The 21,449-nt window shown below is 38.9% G+C and overlaps 1 pseudogene; it reads right to left on the bottom strand.

Moving 5' to 3' along the window:
• Window positions 1-20,526: 20,526 nt before the first annotated feature.
• On the bottom strand, window positions 20,527-21,123 carry LOC140525985 (L-lactate dehydrogenase A chain pseudogene; annotated as a pseudogene).
• Window positions 21,124-21,449: the final 326 nt, after the last annotated feature.

Raw genomic sequence — 21,449 nt, 5'->3', positions numbered from 1 at the left:
CAAAAGGACACATTTATGTTAGGGTGGCATATGGGAATATATTCTGTTCCTAGACAGACACTGCACCTATGTGATAACTCAACTAGGATGGAAAGTGTCAACTGGTCTGGCAGCCTTCCATGGAAGGAGCCAGCTGCTTTCTCTCTGCCCTCTCAACAGAATTTCATTTGCTCAGCAAGGAATTCTGATTTTACAGGAGAAATACAACCTCATTTGAGGAAATTCTATGACATTTCCAGAAGCCAGGGTAGGATTATGAAAAATTTCTATAAGGTCTGAGAACAGGATCTGCAATTTGATGGTCTCACCCCAACTCCAAAGTCAACTCCCAAGTGTAACTGTTATAACTGCAGTATCATCTTTGATAACATACTTGATATATCTTTAATTAAGACACATAGGGATAATGTAGCAGCAATTTTATACTATTAGAGACTGTAAAGTTTCATTTGTAAGATGGCTTGCCTGTGTCTTGGAGTTGGGACCATGCAGATAATTATTTTTGTAGTCTTTATGCGAAAAGACTACTAGATCTGAAGTCAAGAGAGAGCAGCATCTACACGTGGCACAGAGGATAGATTCCCGGACCTACAGTAAGGAAGAATTGAGTTCAAATACTGCATTAAACGTTTCCTACTTGTGCCACCCTTGGCAAGTCACTTAACCTTTGTCTGCCTCAGTTGATTTCATCTGTAAAATGGAACAATTAAAGCACTAATCTCCAAGGGTTGTTGTGAAGATCAAATGAGCTAATATTTCCAAAGTACTGTGCAACCTGAGAATACTGCACAAATGTTATTATAATTACATTACTAGTTCTAATACAAACTGTCATCATGTCAAAGTCACTTCCTGGAATGATAATTTTCTCTTCTGCATAATGGGAATCAAAATACTTGCATTTCATACCTCATAAGGTTATTATGAGAAAAGTAGTTTGTAATTCTCAAGTTCCTATAGAAACAGGAGTTACTATTTTCAAATGGCCTCAATATTTGTGGATTTCAGTTAATGGTAAGAAAAGTAGAATTCTAGTTCAATGAAAAATGGGATTTGTTGACAATGGTTTACTTACCTTTTGATTGCAAAGTTGCCACTGTGGTTGGATCATGCTCTAATTTTTCCATCAAGTCACAAGATCTACAGTCCTACAGTACTTTTACTGTCACTGCCATTTTTATAATACCAGAGTGATTTCATTTGATGCAATGGGAAAAGGTTGATTAAGAAAGTCATGGAAACTTTTTCAAATACAAAAAAAATTGCTTTCAGAATTTGAAATGAAAAGGAAATAAGGTAAGCCATTTCTTGTTGAATTTAAGGATCAGGAATAGAACTGAGACAGACTGGGATGACTTACACTAAGCAGGCTGGTAAAGTATGAAGATGCTGGGCCACTAGGCTGGCATCTCTGGGCAAGTTCTGCCCCTTGCTGATAACCAAATATCTGTTGTTGAAAGGTAGTCAAAGTATCAATCACTTTCTAGGCTTCTGGATAATTTGTCAGTTGCCTACTGGGAAAACCTAACTCTACTCTTGGGAAAAATTTGTTTGTAAGTATGGCTTTTGTCAAACATGATGAAACAAGATGGAACTAAATTCATTTTTGTTTGCAGATTTTTAGGGTTTTAGGTGAATAGGTACCCAAATTCCAATCTTACTGAGCTACCCTTTCATTTCTTTCATATTAAAACCTTCATGGTGTATGTTAAATTATATATTATCTTTTTTCGATATTATCTTTATTGAGCTACCATGGTTTCCTTCAAGTTCTAGCTATAATGTCAACTTCTCAAGGAAGTTTTCCAGATCGCTCTCAATGCTAACCCTTTCTTTCTGTTGATTATCTTTAATTTATCCTGGATATGACCTTCTTGCTCATCTGCCAGCACAATGCTAAAATCTTGCCTTCTGCAAGAAACCTTTCCCTTGCCTCCTTAATCTTAGTGACTTCCCCCTGAGATGATAGTCTCTAATATATGCTGTATCAGTCTTATTTAAAGACTGTTGTTCTGTTTTAACTATATAGTTAGTTGTATATTGTCCTCCTCATTGAACTATGAGCTCCAGGAGATCAGGGACTATCTTTTGCTTTTCTTTGTATCCCTAGCACTTAGCACAGTGCCTGGCACATAGTAAGTACTTAATAAATGCTTGTTGACTGATTGTGTAATATTTATAAGCTACATGATGCAAAAAGGAAAAGCATGTGAAATCTCTCTGAGTCCTGTTTCCATACACAAATAATAATTCTTAACTAGTCTCTCTCTCTCTCTCTCTCTCTGTCCATCCATCCATCCATCCATCCATCCATCCATCCATCCATCCATCCATCCATCCATCTATCCATCTAATGTATCCTTTTCAGATCATAATGCAATAGAAGTTATATTCAGTAAAGGGCCATGGAGGCATAGATTAAAAATTAATAGGAAAAATATAACCTAATGAGTAGGTCAAAGAAGAAATTGTAGAAACAATCAATAATTTTATCAGAGAATAACAACGAGACAACATTCCAGAATTTGTGGAATGCAGCCAAAGCAGTACTTAGGGGAAAATTTATATCTCTAAAAGTATACATCAATAAAAGAGAGAAAGAGTAGATCAATGTATTAAGCATATGACTAAAAAAACTAGAAAAAGAACAAATTAACAAAAATTAAACACCAAAATGGAAATCCTGAAAATCAAAGAGAGATTAATAAAATTGAAAGTTAAAAATAACCTCAACCATTAAATTTTTTGGTTTTTTTTGAATCATAACTTATATGGAAATATGTTTTGCATGCTTCGCCTGTATATTTAATTGTCAAATTGCTTGCTTTCTAAAAAAGGAAAGAGAGGCAGGAGAGAGGGAGAAAATTTGAAACTCAAAATTTAAAATAAGAATGTGAAATATTTTTATATGTAATTGGGAAACATTTAAGAAAACAAAAATATATGTAAAAAAGAAAGTATATCTCATAATGAAGTCAGTTATAAAAACCTCCTTGATTTCTTAAACGACTTTGAAAAGGAGATGATCATATCTCATTTAGAGTTTTTAATAACTTTTTTGAGTTTAATTGCATAAACCAACTACTTGACCAATCACACCAAAACAGAATGATGGAAATGCTGTAAGCATCATGAAGTAGCACATTCTCCCACAATATTTGAGAGAAAGTATGAAAACATTTCAGGACTTGCGGAACAGAAAATAGCCATGTGAGAACAGGATGAGGTACATATCATCTTCATCATTCTCTTTTCTTCTAAAGCTACACTAAGGATGCTTTCAGTGAACCTAAGCTTATACTGTAATGCATTCATTCAAATATAAGAAGAAGCTATTTTATCCATCCATGTAATAGTCCATATAACATTAGATATAAAAAAATACTAACAAGATGGTGACTTACCCAGGATCATTTTTATCTGAATTCTGTTGAACAAAATCAAAACAGTTTTTCTGTAGTCAGGATGATGATGATGTTTCTGTTTTGTAAAATATCTCAACCCTTCTCAACAACCTATAAAAATGAAAATAAAAATCATGATTGTAGAAGTTGTATGGTATGTGGGTATGTAACATCAGGCATATCAGGGACACTCGGACAACCAAATCAGTTCCGACCTCTCTGCTGCTGATTCCTCATCTTACAATTCTCTCTCTTGCAATTGTCTCTCTCTGTCTCTGTCTTTTTAACTCTCTCTGTCTCTATCTCTGTTTCTCAGTTGTTTAAAGGCAGTCTAGGGTATATGCTCTGGAATAATCTCTGAAATTGCCAATATAACAAAAACTCTAACCAACCAGTGCCCTACCCTGTCTAAAACTGGAGAAATCTCCTCTCTCATGGGAGAGTGTCCTTTTTCTTAATCTTGATTTTTTAACTCACAGACCTTGACAAATTATGATTAATGACTACTTAATTTATTTGTAATATTAAGTAACAAAATGCTGATAAACATTTAAATAAAGTTTAGAAGGCTTCGATGTAGCTTATGTTGGAGTCATTTTTTTTGAAGAAAGAGATTTAATATCTAGGTAGAATTTTCTTTTTTATGGTACTGTCTCTGGGAAAGGAGGGAAAAGGCAGGACCTACTGTCTATTGATTATCAACAACCCAAATTGCTACAGTTACTGGTTCAGCCTGGATCGAGCTCCTCTTCACTTCTGTTAGGTTCTACTCCACTCTAGTCATCTGATCTGCTTGTCCAGTCATATTTGGCCATTCCATGCATAGTACTTTCAAATTTGAATAGAAGTCCTTTCCTTAAGGCCACTGGAACTCCCACAGCATCCCCACACCCAAAATTAGGTCTCCTGAGTTCTCATGAAGAATTTAGCCAAATTATTGGGAAGTTTCTACAATGTTTCATTGGTTCTGCAGATTCTCTACGTAAAGGGAGATCTTTCAAAGTCTCTATGATTCTGGAGAGGTCATCCAAAGCCTCTCCGATCCTGGTTCTTAGCAATGTGTGATTACTTAATAAAGCTAATATTTATATAGTGCCTAATGATTTGCAAAACACTTTACTAGTAGTACCTCAATAAATGCTAGCTAGTACTCTGTGGCCAAGTCGTTAAAGATAATTGAAATCAGACTTGGGCATTTTCTTTGATCTGAGACATCTGCCCTCTTCCAGTGGAAGGACAAAGGGACATGGGAGAAAGAAGAGAGGTCAGTTAAATTTCCAATATGATTACTCAGGATTACTCTCATTACTCTCATAGGTGAGATGATACTTAAAAATTTTGCAATTCAACCTCCTCTGGAATTCAGGAAGAGTCTAGGCAACAACTAGGTGGTACAGTGGATGGAGTGTTGGGCCTGAAGTACAAAAGACCTACATTCAAATCTGGCCTCAGACACTTACTAGCTGTGTGACCCTGGGCAAGTCACTTAACCCTGTTTGCCTCAGTTTCCCTAAATGCCCTGGAGAAGGAGATGGCAAACCACTCTAGTATCTTTGCCCCTAAATGGGGTCACAAAGAGTCAGATATGATTGAAAAATGACCAAACAACAACTAGGCAACTTCCCTGATGGGTTCATTCAGACTCTGCTGGAATATTTCTAATGTTCAGAAATTATCTCATGAGGTAGCCCATTCCATCACTGGATAGCTCTTGTTATTAGAAAGTTATTCTTTATTTTAGATCGAAATCTTCTTTGTAACATTCACTAAAATGGCCCCAGTTCTGTCCTCTGGAGCTACACAGAATAAGAATCCCTTTTCTCTCAAATGACAGCAATTCTGACACTTTAAGACAGCTGGTGGGTTCCCTCCCTCAAAGTCCTCACTTCTCTAGGCTAAATATCCCTATAACTGCAAACACATGGCCTCTGAGGTCCTTAACTGGCAACATTACTAAATGCCAGGAGACTTTCCATAGAATTATCCATGAGAAGTGTAGCAGTCATAGAATAGGAGACATTTATTTGCTTATCAGAATGACAGGAAGGGGAAAAACACTAGCCATTTAATGAGACCGAAAGCCAACGGCATCTGTTCCAGGGAGATATGAGCAGGGCCTGCTGATTTGACAAAGATTGAGTGCATTTGTGAACCTTTTTTTTCCCCTAGGAAATCAGAATAGCAAACAGCATGATTTTACTTTGTGTTGATAGAAAGCTGCCTGACTCAGTGCTGTGTAGTCTTTGGTCAAATAATGAGTGTTCCCACTGATTTGCCAGAGATGATTAGAAATTCTTATGCAGATGTTAGGGATGTGTTACTCCTGCTTTGCTGCCTGGAAATTTACTTCTCTTGGGGGCAATCAGAAGGCTTAAGGTGAGGGGCATGTGAAAGAGAGAATATATAATAGGGAAAACTTTAGGCTGGTATATGTTATATGTGGAAAGATGGAGGATTGCCTGAAATAGACAGGGCTTGTAAATGAGTCATGAGCTTACTGCTGGTAGCTGACTAGTTCTTCTGTGGTTGGGATTTCTAGGGCGAAGGCTGGCTCGATGCACAGGCAGTGTGGGTGGGGGTGCCTACTTGTGATTTTCCTAAGTGGTGACAATTTCTAAGTGCTCATGATTTCCACTTGAGGAGAGAGGGCTGCTGAGTCTTGACCTTCCAGTGATTATATAATGGTGAACATTTCTGTCTCTGTAACTGATGGCCCAAGGACAGATAGTCTAGGTTTTGTAGCTGCTAGAAGTTCTGGGACTGGGTGAATTAATTTACTTTATATTCTTTCAATAAACTTTTATTAAGGGTCTACTATGTACTGTGCTATAACTGTCCTCAAAAGAGTTGCAGCCTGGGCTTTAAAAAGTCATAATCTCTTTTTTTTTCCACGTTGGTTATTTTCACTGTTATTGCTCTAGATAGGCTTAAAAAATCCAATTAATTAATTTCAGTAAATCCCTAAGGCCTAATTTTCAAAGGGCAGCCCACCTATTCATATATGTAATTTTACACCTGTAATTATGAAATGAGAAGCACAGTTATTACATCCTGCTTGTTTTGTATATTTAAGAGGAAAATGGCTTTCATAACAAGCAACTTGAGGGCCAAATTACCTGTAAAGTAATGTGAGTCTGATAAGAGCCCTTTAAAGATTTGACCCAAACTGGAAATGAGCTTTGGTCTGATGCCTTTGGAATAATACCACGTAGAGCCTTTCTTCCAAGGATTTAAAGCACTTTAGAGATACTGGGACTCCATTTGGTAAATGACTGTTCCAGAACATTGCTAAGTGGTACCTTTATGACCTGAAAGCCCTGTCTTGGCTCTGCCCGTCACTTTGAGGAGTGGCTTCTACCCTGTCTCGATGTCTTAATCCTCTTAAAGTCTCCAAGTAAATGGGAAAAGGGCATCATAACCTGCATTTGGTAGATGGAAAGTCATAATAATACCTTCGCCATCCTATAATGCTTCATACTTTTAAAAGGACATTTGCAAGATTATCTCATTTGAGACTAACAGTAAACCACCATGGCCCTTGTTCCAGATGCTTGCAGATCCCACAGGACCCAGGTTTACTTTAGGGAATTTTTTCATGTCTTTGGCTTGGCATTCCCTTTCCCCCCAACCCCAAAAATGAGGAGAAATGGCTACCTGACACTACAAGTATGCTGGTGAGAACTCCACTTGCAAACGTGTTCACAAAATTTAAGAAGGAAAGTTTTGATGAAATATAGAAAAAAGCTGAGAGTTCTCAAAAAAGAAACTCTAATGGGTAGTTTTGTTCATCTGTAAAATGAACCAGGACCAGGGTGGGAAACCTGTGGCCTTAAGGGCACATGTGACCCTCTAGGTCCTCAAGTGTGGCTCTTTGATTGAATCCCAAAGGGCCACACTTGAGGACCTAGAGGGCCGCATATGGCCTGGAGGCCACAGGTTCCCCACCTCTGGGTTGGACTAAATGAGCACTGATGTCCATTTCAGTCCTAATGCTATAAGCACCCCATCCCCCGAAGGACTATATTGCTTCCTTAACTCTTTTAGTTATGGACAGGCAGTTTCAGCAAGACTCTCCTCCTGGAATCTTTCTATACAGTTTTAAACCAGAAGTGTTAGGCTTTGTTTGCCATCGTGGATCTTTCTATAGTACTATACAGCTCTTTAAAGGCATTGTTCTCTGGTCTTCTTTCTGAGAGGATAAGCAGTTTTGCAGCTCTCAGGGTCAGGTCTTGCTCAATCAATCATTCAAACAACCAATGAGAATTTTATCAATGGTCTACCATGTGCCGGGGACTGGGGACAAAAACAAACAAGCTGTGTAGTCCCTGTCTACATACCATTTCTATTTTACTAATGAGATACAGTATGGTTATAGTTAAGTTCATATAAGACATGTATGTCCCAAAGGTCTTGGTGTAGTTTTAAGCTACTAAAGCTTACAGAAAGCATAATGTAAATTCACAATGATTTTTTTGCGGGGAAGGAGGCATTAACAAGTAGGGGAATCAGGAAAGGCTTCCTGAAGGAGACCTGACATCTTAACCACGCCTTGAATCAAACTAGAGATATGAAGAGGTGGAAGTGAGGAGGAAAAGCTTTCCAGGAATGGGGAACAGTCTGTGCAAAAGCATGGAGTTAAAAAATGGAGTGTCATATCCAAATAGGCCAATTTGATTGCAGCATAGGGTGTGTGAGGAAGAGTCGTGTGTAAGCAGCCTGGAAAGATAAGTTGGAAGCAGATTGTGAAGGACTTTAAATGCCAAATAGGAGTTTTTGTTTTACACTAAAGGCATGAGGAACTACTGATGCCACTTGAATGAAAGAATGATGCTTCAGAAATATCATTTTGGCAGCTGTATAGAGGAGAGATTGGAAAGGAAAGACAAGGTAGGGAGACCAATTAGGGTGCAAGTAAGAGCTGATGAGTAGCTATATGTACAAGATTTAGTATGCGCTGAATTTTATCCTCACCTACTACAGAGAATAAAGTCTCTAGGGTGTTTAAAATCTGTCAGGAGGCACAGTTGTCTCTGTTCAACAGCTGGAGTGAAATTAAGGACTTGATCTCTTTCAGACTATTCCCATCTGTCACTTCTGTTGCTGACCTTGGCATCACCAAATTTGTTCAGGGAGTAAGTCTTTAGAAGAGACTCAATTACCAATGAAAGGGTTTTGTTGTTGATTCCTGTCTGACAGGGGTTTTCTTGCCAAAGATGCTGTAGAGGTTTGCCATTTTCTTCTCATTTTATGAATGAGGAAACTGAGGCACATAAGGTTAAGTGGCTTGCTTAGGGTTACACAGCTAGTAAATATTTGAGGCTGGATTTGAACTCAGGAAGATGTCTTCCTGATTCCAAGCCCAGTGCTCTATCCACTGCCTCACCTAACTGTCCTAATGAAAGGCTAAGATATGATAATTTACAGATTTCTATTTCCCTTCAGGAAGGAATTTCCCCTTCTTAGCTGGGTATTCTTCCCTTGTTCATGGGCCAACAGAGAAAGGAAATAAAAGAAAAGGAAATAAAATCCCAGAACTCTTCTGGGTGGGATTTTTCAAATAATTCTTGGCTATTAGCAGTCCAACTTGCGTTGGGAAGTGGCAAAGGGTCTGTCCCAGAAGAGTGGCTACCCCATCAGATTGATGGTATTCCCATTTTATAGATAAGAAACTGAAGCATGGATAAGTTATAAGAATTATAAAAGATTACTGAGTTAGTACTGGAGCAATCAGGAGTGAGGATAGGATTAGTAGTTCATTCCCTTAATTCTTTATTCAAACTTTGAATTTTCATTTGTGTTTGAATTTTTAGGCATAAGAAAGCTTATTAGAAAACTACTCCCTACCTGAGAATAAGTAAACACATTTATCTTAATAATATTCTAGGATATCTACAAGTTAAACTAGACAGACACTGAACTCCTTTCCAGTTCTCAAATTCTGGGACTCTTTGAAAAACAATAAGTGTACAGAAGGGCTGAACCAATGAGCTGCCTTTCCAACTAAATGTTTTTATCTAAGCAACAACGATTCTTTATTCACGTTTTTTCCCTATGTGGATTACCTGTGCTGGACTTGGAGTCATAAAGACCTGAACTGAAATCTGGCGTTGGACACTTTCAAGTTCGATAACCCTGGAAAAATCACTTAACCTCTCCCTGCCTCAGTTTCCTCATCTATAAAATGGGGTAATAATACCTCCTAGAGCTGTTGCAAAGACAAAATGAGATCTTAGTAAAGGGTATTGCAAACCTTGAAGTAATATGTAAATGGTAGTTATAATAATAATTATTAGCCTTCATATAATCTTCATCTCCAAAAATATTCTTCTCTTTCATCTACACAGAGAGCCATTCTTTGTAACAAAGGATTAAAAAGAAAAAGAAAAAAAATCATGTAGAAGTGGATGCATCACCTCAGTTCTTTAATTTTGTGAGCTCAATGTTTACAAGGGGAGTTGTCACCAGCATACTTGGTAGTGTCAGGTAGCCATTGCCCCACATGCTCCGGGTAAGGGGAAAAGTGATGCTGAACCAGAGACATGACAAATTCCCTAAAGCAAATCTGGGCCCTTTGAACTCTGAAAGCTTATGGCACAGGGGTCACAGTGGTTTGTTGTTTGTCTCAAATAAGATAATTTTGTAAAAAGGCCTTTTAAAAGCACGGATAGTACATCTGTATATACAATTCCATACCAATATTGCTCTATCTCAGCAAATAAGGGAGGAACATGCCTTTTAACAATGTTATCTTCAGGAACAAGCTAGGTCTTGATAATTACATTTTTACTTTTTTTTCCTAGTTACACTTTTTTTTTTTTAGGTGGCAATGGGGGAATAGAATGTTGGACCTGGAGTCAGGAAGACCTGAGCTCATATCCAGCCTCAAACACTTACTAACTGTGTAATCCAATCAAGTCATTTAACCCTGTTTGCCTCAGTTTCCTCATTCATAAAATGGACCCGAGAAGGAAATTGTAAACCACTCCAGTATCCCTGCCAAGAAAACCCTAAATGAGCTAATAAAGTGCTGGACACAACTGGGCACAAACTCTGGCTTCTGCCTCTGTCTCTAGGTGGGCCAATGCAAGGGGTTAGTACAGACTTCATCACTGACTCTTTTTCTTTATGAGCTCCAAATGGAAAGTTGGCTCCATTTTCAGTGATAACTATAAAAAAGTCCAATTGTATGTAGGAGATCTTACTGATTTTAGGTCTTTTGAAAGACCTTCTGGTGCATAGGCTGCCCGGAAAATGAGGTGACTTGTTTTCTGTTGTAGGTCTGAGAAGAGTACTGGTTTCAGGATTCAGAGAGGGCTTCTGGTATATAGGTTACCCAGGCGCTATGCTGCTCCTGTCTCCTGCTCTGACTCTTGACAGGTATATCTTTAGACTTTTTAGAATGTCCTGGGCCCTGGATTCATGTTCAGTGACCTATTGGGAGCTGGCTCTGTCCTCCCCTGATGTTCAGACAGGCCAGGGCTGAGATTCTGTTGAATTCAAGTGCTCTTTAGCAGAGTTTGTATTGGCTTCAGCATTTCCTGGCCCATTCATTCCCTAACTAAGCACTCACAGGCTTTTTGACTGTCAACTTCTATAGCTCTAAAATGGATGAAGGAATTTATTGGTCTTTCTCTTTGATTTTCTTATCTGGTCTTTTCTACCTAGTGTCCTCCTAGATCTTTGCTGGGGTATTTATAGAACAATAAGGCTTGTCTAAGACATTTCACATGGACACATATTGACAACAATAGTTGATTTATTGACTTATGGCATCAAATGTATTCTATGACACAGTTGACATTCTAATCAATAATGATTTACACTCTGAACACTTTCTATGGAAACTTGGTCGTCCTGCAAGAAATGGACACCCCTTTCCTTTGTGGATGTATGCTGTTAGGGCTACTCACCCATTCTGACATTTCACTTTGGATCCAGGCATCTCTTTATTTGAATTTTCTAAACATATTGACAGAACTAAGAAGAAAATAGCAGTCCATTGAATCATGGAATATTAGAGATGAAAGTCATATTAGGTGATGATGATGGTAGTGATGAAAATTTCATTTAATATGAATAAATGAATGACTGAAGAAAAGACATTTATTAAATGTTTCATAAGTATCAAGGAGGGCAGCTAGATGGTGCAGTGGATAGAGTGCCAGCACTGGAGTCAAGAAGAGTCATCTTCTGAGTTCAAATCTGGCCTCAGATACTTACTTGCTTTGTGATTCTGGGCAAGTCACTTAACCCTGTTTGCCTCAGTTTCCTCATCTGTAAAATGAGCTGGAGAAGGAAATGGTGAACCCTTTTAGTATCTTTGTCAAGAAAACTCCAAATGGAGTCACAAATAGTTGACTAGAGATACAAAAAAGAAAATTGCGACAAATAAGGAGCACACACATTCTAATAGAGGGAGACAACAGGAAGATTTAGCTTATAGGGAAAACTTTAAGGTCCAGTTGTCTTTTGGGTTCAGATATAGGAGAGATCTCAAGGCGCTTGCAGTCTTAGGGTATAGTGGCAAGTCAGATGGCAGTGTTTGTAGGTTTGGAGGAAAGAGCTGTGCTGAAGATGGTAAGACCTCAAGAGTGGTTCTCCATTTTACTGGTAGAACTATAGTAATGATTCTCTGTTCATTAAAGATTGTCAGGTCTGTCCTACAAACAGGGGGTTGGGCCTTGACCATTAGTACAGAGAAATCCAAGTGGGATCTGGATAGGGGGCAAACAGTAGGAGAAAAAGACCTCCTCTCCCTGATGTTTGTTTAGCTCTACCCTCTAGAACCTCATAGGATCTGGGTAAGCAATTGGCAGTTCGGGAAATTCCTGTCTTTAACTTCTTTATATAAAGTTTTGGATTTTCTATGTGTCTTAATAGTAATAGTGGTAGTAGTAGTAGTAGTAGTAAGTAGTAGTAGTAGTAGTAGTAGTAATAAATAGCTAACATTTATATAGCCATTACTATGTTCTAAGCATTGTGCCAAAGGCTTTCCAATTATTTCCTTTGATCCTCAAAACAAACTTGGGAGGTAGGTGCTATTATTAGCCCCATTTTACAGATGAGGAAACTGAAGGAAACAGAGGTTGTTACTTGCTCAGGTAACAACAGACTTGAACTCAGGTCTTCCTGACACCAGGTCTAGTGCTCTATTCATTGTGCCACTGAGCACAATCTATAAAGATCCCTTCCTACGAAATGCCGATTACACAAAGACCAGGCATAGAAAGTAGCCAATAAACCCATTTATCTAAGCCAACAATGAACAGAAATCAGAGAAATTATATAGATAATACCATACCATGCAATATGAACTAAATGAGCTCTGCCACTGGCAGCAAGATATCTTAGCTCAATCAACAGAGAGAGTTCCAGATCTCATTCAAGAGGAATTCCTCAAAAGCCCCGGAATTTGAACGTTGAGCTGGGGAGAAAGGCATAATTGAGGTATTGACTCCTTTACATATTGACTTCTTTTCAGTGACTTTCTTTCTCTTCAGGGACTTGTCACTGAAGCTCTTGCCAACTCTGTCCCTTGAGAAGGCACTGAGCATCTAGTAATCAACCTCCACCAATGAGGAGCATCTTAGGCAAATGAGTATGAGCCCCTGATTACATTTATTGATACAGAGAACATTAGTAATTTGTTTTATTTATTTCAATTTGTCAAAGACTGGGTCTCCTCTATCATGCCCAGCCTTTAAGTGCAGGGGCTACTAAAGGGTCCCGTCTCAATAATGATCGCCACAAGGGCTGTGACCTTCTCTGTTTCTGATCAGAGCTACGTTTTCCTCCTTAAGCACCTTTGTTCTTGCCCTTCTCATTCCTCCCATTATTTCGATGCTGGACTTAGCGTGTACACCCAATCAGCTTTAGACCTACTATAGTTCAGAGCACCGAAGCTGAAAAGATCTACAGCTTCAGCATCCATGTGGGCATTTGTGCCTCAGAAGAACCCTCAGATGTCATATTTTAAAGGAATGGATCTAATGATAGAAATTCTGGCAGATGGGAGTCAGGAGTAGCAAATATTTTTCAATTCAATCGAGCTTATTATTGAGCTTATTATTTGTGTTGCTTAAGGCAATGAAAAGTATTGCATAGAGAGCTGTCTTTGAGGCAGGAGGAGCTGGGTTTAAATCCTGGGAGACTCCAGACAAGTCACTTAACCACTCAGTGCCCCAGACAACTCTCTAAGACAGTTTGTTGCTGAGAAGATGTTGATCTGGGTTGGTAAAAGAAATTGGTCACTGGGAGCTTCCTATGCCAATGAAACCATAATATCCAGTTAAAGAAGTGTTCAAGGTACATAGGGAGCTACCAAAAATAAATGAAAAATAAAAGCAAAGAAAGATACAATCCCCTTCTCTCAAGGATCTTGCCTTCCACTGAGGTGGGGGGAATTTATATGTCACAACTATGTCTTCTGACTGCAGCAATAGGATGCCTCAATCAGATGGTTCGTCTTTATGGGTCCTGGAGGCAGCTTGTTATATGACTTCTTTATAAGCAGTGGATTGTGCGGCCTTAGCACTCCCTGCATCTCTCATTAAGTAGAAATCTTGTGCCCTTAGAAAATGTCAAGATGTCCCTTGAAAATGAACAGGATTTGAGTGAGCTTGCCTTCTGAATGGAAGGCAGATGTAGGAATTCACAGGCGACTGCTCTTCCCTCCTCCCCTCCCAAGGGTGACCTTTCTACCCCACTACGTCCTCCAGACACTTGTTTCAAGTGGCCCTGGAGGCTGAGCTCCTGCTTTGTTCTTCCAGCCTTTGCTGACTGAGAGAGCAGGTGTTAAAAGTAATTCCAAAGCTCTGTCCTTGTGGGCAGTCACTTGAAGCTTTAGCCATCAGGATAGGGCTGACTTAGCTGTTCTGGCAGATTAGATTTTAGAATACTAATATTTATTCCCTGAGGACAAAGAATAAATTCTACTTAGCACCTGGCAAAGCCAATTTTAAAGTCCCTTTCCTCTTCCATTCCCCTCCATCTTTCTTTTTGGCTGTGCAATGGCTTCCTGGGGGCATCACAAGTTGTGCTGGCATAATGAACTCTTTGTCATGGTCTTTTGGAAGGAACTCTAGTCATTTCGCTCCCATTATAGATGTGTGCCTGACTGGGGAATTATATTGCTTTTTAATATTGGCTTAATTGAGAAGCCAAATCATGGCTTATATAATGATTCTTCTGTCTTCAGTTTCTGCTTTTCTTCATATAAAAGGCTCAGTTAATAGCCAATAATCATAGCTCTTCCTGAAAGAAGTGGAGGCAGGCTGTGATGAAGGGGTTATTCCTTCAAGTTCAGGTCATCTTTCAAAGTCTTATTAGGTAAGTAATTCTGGAGTATCCTTGAGGTTTACGCACCAAGAAAAATACGTTCTTGTGTTTCATTTGGGAGGAGGATATGTGAGATGAACATTTTTGCTACATACTCCCTGACTGAGCCACAGAGAGAGTATAACTATGGGCAGTTCTAGGTGAAGCAATTTCCAAATCATTTATATAAAAACCACCAAGTAGATAAAGGCCCATAAAAGGCATTTATATATACTATATACTAGGTAATATTTTATTTAGGACATGCTCAACAAGTCTTGATTGATTTGTTTGTTGTTTGAAAGATGTACATGTGACTGGAAAAGAGTTTCTTTGAAACCCTCCTCTATTTCCTTGTCTGCCACGTTGCCATCCTGAGAAACCTTTAGATTGGGGCCTTTTTCCTCACTGGTGATTCCTTTCCCAGATATACTATTTTATGAATGTCCCTAGCCATACTTCCCCTCCCTCATTCATTACTGAACTCTCTTTTTAAAATTCTCTTCTTTTTCACCTGTCATAGCACTCCCTTCACTACCTTTTATGTGTTGTCTTTCCTTTGTATCTTTAGCATTTAGTACATTGCCTGGTTCATGGTAAGTACTTTATAAATGCTTGCTTGCTGACTCACTCTCTCCGGTTATTTGGCCTCATCATATCCTAGTTTGTATGAAATGAAACATGGTGTGTAGTTGACCAGAGTGCTGGTCTTGGAATCAGGAGGACCTGAGTTCATTTTCTCTCTCAGGTTAGCAGTATGGCCCTGGCAAATTACTTAATTTCTGAGCCTCAGTTTCCTCATCTATAAAGTGAAGTGGTAGGATTTAGTGACTGCTAAAATTCTACCTCTAAATCTGTGATCTTATGATTATACCTATTTGTATACTTGTCTTGTCCCTCCTATTAGATTTTAAGCTCTTTGAGGACATGGACTGTATTATTTTTCATAATTGCATAGCTGGTCCCCAATAAAGTGCCTAGAACTCAATAGGAGCTTAATACATATTTGTCAAATTGAATTGAAAGAGAAAGGGATAAGCCTATTTCACTGCATTTGCAGAGTTCTATCTAAATTTACTTTGGGAAGAAACTTGCCTACATTCTAGGCAAGCAATAGCTGACACTGTTGAACATTTAGTGGTTCTAGAAAAGTAATTTGTCCCTGCTTACCATTCACTGTTTAGCCATAGCTCCATGTCTTAAGACATCTCAGAGTGGGAAGGGATTAGAATTCATGTCTTCCAAACCTTTTCCTTTTGCAGATGAGAGTGTGGGTGACTGACCCAAGTTACATAACCAGTTTTAAAATGCTAGCATCAGGATTCTAACCAAAGTATCATGTTTTTGAGCTCCATGATTTTCCCACAGTGCAATCTTGTGCTTCCTTATTAGTGTCTTTTGTTTAATTTCATTTTGTTTTTTAAAAATTCCTTATGCTTTTCTTTTCTTATGGCATTCCTGCAGTACAGTACTTCCTTCTGTCTATTACCATTTTAGTGAAAGAAGATGCAGACTAGACCTGTGATTTCACTGCTGTTAGAAACTCTCAGAGGAGGAAAGTCCCTCTACTAATTCTCTGCAATTTATCCTGTTAAGGTGTTGACTGGGTCAGTGATAGACAAAATAGTTCTTGTCTTCATGGAATTCACATTCTACATTCATAGGGCACATATGTTTCATCCCCTTGAGTCACTCCCCCAGCTCAGAGTGCATTGACATTTTGAGTTCTCATAGGATTAGTCCCTTCTGCTCCCTTTAGAGTAATCTGGAGGAGTTTTGACTTCTGGTACTACTGCTCATGAGCCCCCTCTCCACAATCCACTGTGCTTTCTAGTACCAATTAACTAGTTCATATCAAATGATTTTCTGATAGGAACAGAAGTTACAAAACTTCTCCAAACCAGGGATATAGTCTTCCCTTGCATACACTCTATTTCTGTGGAAAATGGGCACAGAGGTTGTGAAGCACATATGTAGGGAACATTTTAGGGCTAAGGGATGCTTTATAACTCCTGGTCCTGGGAGTTCTTCTCTCTTTTTGAAGAGTCCCCACTAAGTTTACTTCTGGAAATAGAGTAACTGGTGGCAGAGATGTGCCCATGCCCAGCTGACCTAGCTCTTTGCAGGATGCATATCTTACTGATGGGTTAATTCATTGTTGGCTTGGACCAAAAAGGCCAATCCCCAGGGCTAGTTTCTCACTGGATTCAGATACTGTTGCTATCACTTTCACGTGGTGATGATACTTTCAATTTTTAGAAACTCATAAGGCTTACTAAGTCAGGCACTGTGCTAAACATTGGGAATTTAAATAAAAGTGAAGAAAGATAGCCTCCAGCCTCAAGGATCTTACCTTCTAATGAGGGAAGAGAAAACATAAAAGGGAACTGAAAAGGTGAGGGAGAGTTGCTTGATGGTAAAGTTAAGAGGCAGAAGGCAAAGAGGAGCATAGCTAGCTTTGTTCCAAACTCCAAACAAAGCCTCTCCTTTCATAGTTTTCTAAAGGAACTTACCACTGGAAGAAGTGGGTGGACATGGCACAAGGATACTCCAGGGTTCAGAGGTTCCAGGTACTGAAAGAAGTTCTAGGGTGAGAAAGCAGCTGAGTCCTGGTGGTGAAGTCCAGAGAATTAGAAGCGCCTCTGGGAGGGGAAATAAAACATAGCCAGCCAGGGGCCATCCTCAAATGCCCTCCTCCCCCCAATAACCATCACAAAGCATTTCACCAATGGGAAAAGGAGGTTGGCATGATGGAAGGATGTTCCAGGATTAGATGGCCCCAGGTTATGAAGGAAGTTGCAAGGTGACAAGGCAACTCAATAATGAGGGCAAAGTCCAGAGGTCACATCCTGAGTATGCAGCTCTGGATACTTACTTAGGACCAGGGAAGAAGAAACACTGGTGGCTGCTAGGTGGCACAGTGAATAGAGCACTGGCCCTGGAGTCATGAGAACCTGAGTTCAAATCTGGCCTCAAACTACTAAATTACTAGCTGTGTGACCTTGGACAAGTCACTTAACCCCAATTGCCTTACCTTCTCCTCTCCCCCCAAAAAAGAAGAAGAAACACAAAGGAAACAGGCACCATGCACTGAGCAACACATGGTGACCAAGGTAGAGATACAACAGGCATAGCTACTGCCCCTTCTACAACATGGAGGTGTCTTTTCTATGTAGAGGTGAATTTCTTCCTCACTAGAAAACACCAGAGAAGAGAACAAGGGAGAGTGAGGGGTTGCCTGTGTGAGTCTTTTTTATGTATCTAGTTCCTGCCTCACAATTCAAAGATCCTTCAAAGCCCCAGCTCTGGTTACTCACGGTTAGAAGTAGGCTCATTGCTTATAAGCAGAGATCTCCTTGCTTACCCCAAAATGTGAATGACTCCTAGCTAGATTTTTAGGCTGGGGGTGGGGAAGGAAAAGAGGGGGTAGCAAACAAGCATTTATTAAGCACTTTGCAAGATATTTGATAAATATTTAATTGAATCTTCACAACAACTCTGGTGATATTATTCCCATTTTATAGCTGAAAAAACTGTGGCAGAGGTTAATATCCTCCTGAGGCTGGAATTAACTTAGCTCTTTTTGACTGCTGTACTAGACAACTAACGAGGTCATTTCTATCTCTAAATCTGTACTCCCTGTATGCATGCTTATTTTAGTGGGTTTGGTTTTATGATTGGCATCAGTTATTAAAAATTAATCTTATTTAAAAAAAAAGAAACAGGCTCATCAAACTTCCACATGTAGAACTGAAATCAGCGAGGGAATATTGCACATGCTTTGTATAGCTCACTAGGAAGCTCCCTCATAGCTCCCTCATTTCATGGCTATGGTCTTCCTTTCACTTCCTTAGAAGAGAATAGGTACTTGGCTGGGATTTGTTGCTTGTGTTTTTGTTTCATAATTTTTTCTCCGAAAGTTTGTTTCTACCCTCCCTAGGCAAGGGAGAGTAGGATGTCGAGGTAATATCTTTATGATTGCCAGAGACTGAGGTAACCTTAGCTTAGGTTGATCTACAATGGTGGCTTTTTATGCACAACAATCATAACTTATGTTATACTACTTTACAAGTTGCAAAATTCTTTGCTTGCATCCATGCCATGAGGTTAATAGTACAAGTTACTTCATAGAATTGGAAACAGTCTTGATGAAATTCAACAGCTTGCCCACAATTGTTGTTTGTCCTTCAGTCTTGAAGAGGACCATGACTTAAGGAAGGTGATGCCATGATATGCAAGTGAATTGGATTTAAGTGAGGCAGGGCTGTGCAGAGACACTAGCTTCACTTTCTCATAGTCATTTGCCACAATCACAAGGTTAGGAAGTGACAAATCTAAGAATTAAACTGAGGTCTCTTGATTCTATATCTAATGTTTTCCCATTATAACCATATAAAGACACATTTTCTTTGGAGACAGACAATATGGCAAAGATTGAAATCACTTGTGTTGAACATGTGTTAGATATATTTGAAAACTGCATCAATTTTTTCAGTTTTATAAACCCATTACCACAAAAGCTGGTATATTCAGTATTCTCTTAGTTGGAAATGTCTATTAACTGGAATTTCAGCTAAATTATAGTGCCTTTTCAATGGAAATTCTCTTATTACCTGGCATTTCTGCTAAAATTATAGTGCAGTTATAATCAATGTGTAAAATGGCAATCCTGAGATCCTGAAAGTTTCTGAAGTGCCTTAAGAATCATCATAGAAATATTAAAATATGCTCTTTCTGGTTTTAATATCAAGCACATTTATTAAAATTATCATTCTGAATAGGCCCCTGCTGATGCCTTGTGGTAGGGAGGTGACCCTGGGTTCTAAAAGGCTGTACTAGTAGAGTATTAATTCTGAGATATTCTCCCAAGGTAGAAAGGGGTTTTTTTTAATCAGTTATTTGTTGTTTATTAAGTATTTAGAATTAGCATGACACTTGAGGAATTGGTTGTATCATTGTACGTATACATATCTTTTTATATAATATGGAAATTTGCAAATATATATGTATATCTATCTATGTATCTATCTACATGTATATGCAGGCAAAATCAGGTCCTCTTTAAAGGTGATACATGGGGCCAAACTGTAGTGCCCTAATGGAGGGGAGAACAAAGGTAATAAATGCATCAATAAAGAATTACTACTGTATGGTGTTTTGTATCCAGGAGTATTGTCTTCTGGATCTATGTGAACCTGTAGCACCTACATACAAGGCAGGTAGTTCATATACCTGTGGGGCACCGGCTCTGCTTGAAACCAACCACTGAGACTATACAAGACATATCCAGCATTATATGCGAACTCCAATAGGGTTTAACAAATAGTATTCACACTGTACTATTCCCCATTTCTAACTTTAGGAAAAACTAGAATGTGTTCAAGGGGTTTTACATTTCTGGTATTTAATCATTAATCAGAGGATGGATTTGACCTGTTTGAAAAGTTCGCCAAACACAACCCCTTGACCCCTGTCATGTTTTCTTGATGGCAGCACATTAAAAGGTTTGAATATTGCAGCTCCTTCTGGATTCCTCAAAGAGTATCTGTGTTCTTCTTTAAAAGGCTCTCCTCGTCCAGATTCAGGTTTTCCTTCAACACATCTGAAATGTTGTTCTGCCCCAAGACACATAGGACACTCAGGAAGATATCCTCATGAATACCCTAAATGTCCTTAATCATGGTGGAAATTGGATGCCCTCTTCTTAGATTCTTCATAATGCTTTCTGCCAGATCTGCCACAGACAAGCCAATGACCCAGGAAGTGTAGCCCTTCAGCTTGATCACCTCATAAACATTTCTACCACCTATTTATGAGCATCTTTCCAATTCTCTAAATCGGTTCCCAGAGAAGGATGAAGATTCTTTAGAGACTCACCAGCAAGATTCATATGACTCCACATAGGAACAATGGAGTCTCCATATTCCCCAAGGACCCATCCATCAAAACGTGAAGAATGAACACCAAATCTCTCCCTCTTTACGTAATGGAAATAGGTAGAATCCAGATTACAAGCACTTCCAATAACACAGTTTTTAGGAAAGCCATTTAGCTTCCAGGTCACATATGTCAAAATATTCACTGGATTGGAAACAATAAGCAACTTGTAATTAGGACTATATTCAACAATATTGGGAATGAAGAATTTAAAGATATTCACATTAAGCTGGACCAAATTAAGATGACTTTCTCCTTCCTGTTGAGGTACCCTAGCTATAACAATGACCTGTTCTGAGTCTGCAATCATACTGTAGTCTTTGCCAGAAACAATCTTTGGTGTTTTGAGGGAAAGGCTGCCATGTTGAAGATCCACCATTTCTCCCTTTAATTTGTCCTCTATTACATCAACTAGGGCAAGTTCATCAGCCAAATTCTTTGTTAAGATACTAATGGCACATGCCATGCCAACTGCACCAACCCCAACAACAATGATCTTATTCTGGGGAACCTGGTCTTCCTTTTGGACATTCAGAATCAGTTGATCTTTCACCACTGAAACCATTTTGCAGGGTATCTGTGGGGGATAGCTGGTCAGGCTGTGAAAGTTCTGAGTTAGATGTGAGTTTGCTGCTCCTAGACTTAAGTTTTTGAGTATGGATTTTGAGTATGGTTGGACAACATGTCTTTTAATCAAAGACCAACATGAAGATGTAGAGAGGCTTATCATGGAACTGGCTAACAAAAAAATGTTTTTTATTCATTTCAGGAACTCAAGAAACCTTTTAAGAT

The sequence above is a fragment of the Notamacropus eugenii genome, chromosome 1 (assembly GCF_028372415.1).
Source record: "Notamacropus eugenii isolate mMacEug1 chromosome 1, mMacEug1.pri_v2, whole genome shotgun sequence".
In the NCBI taxonomy this organism is placed as follows: domain Eukaryota; kingdom Metazoa; phylum Chordata; class Mammalia; order Diprotodontia; family Macropodidae; genus Notamacropus; species Notamacropus eugenii.
Note: the sequence above shows the minus strand (reverse complement) of the source record. Positions and strands in the feature narration are given on the sequence as shown.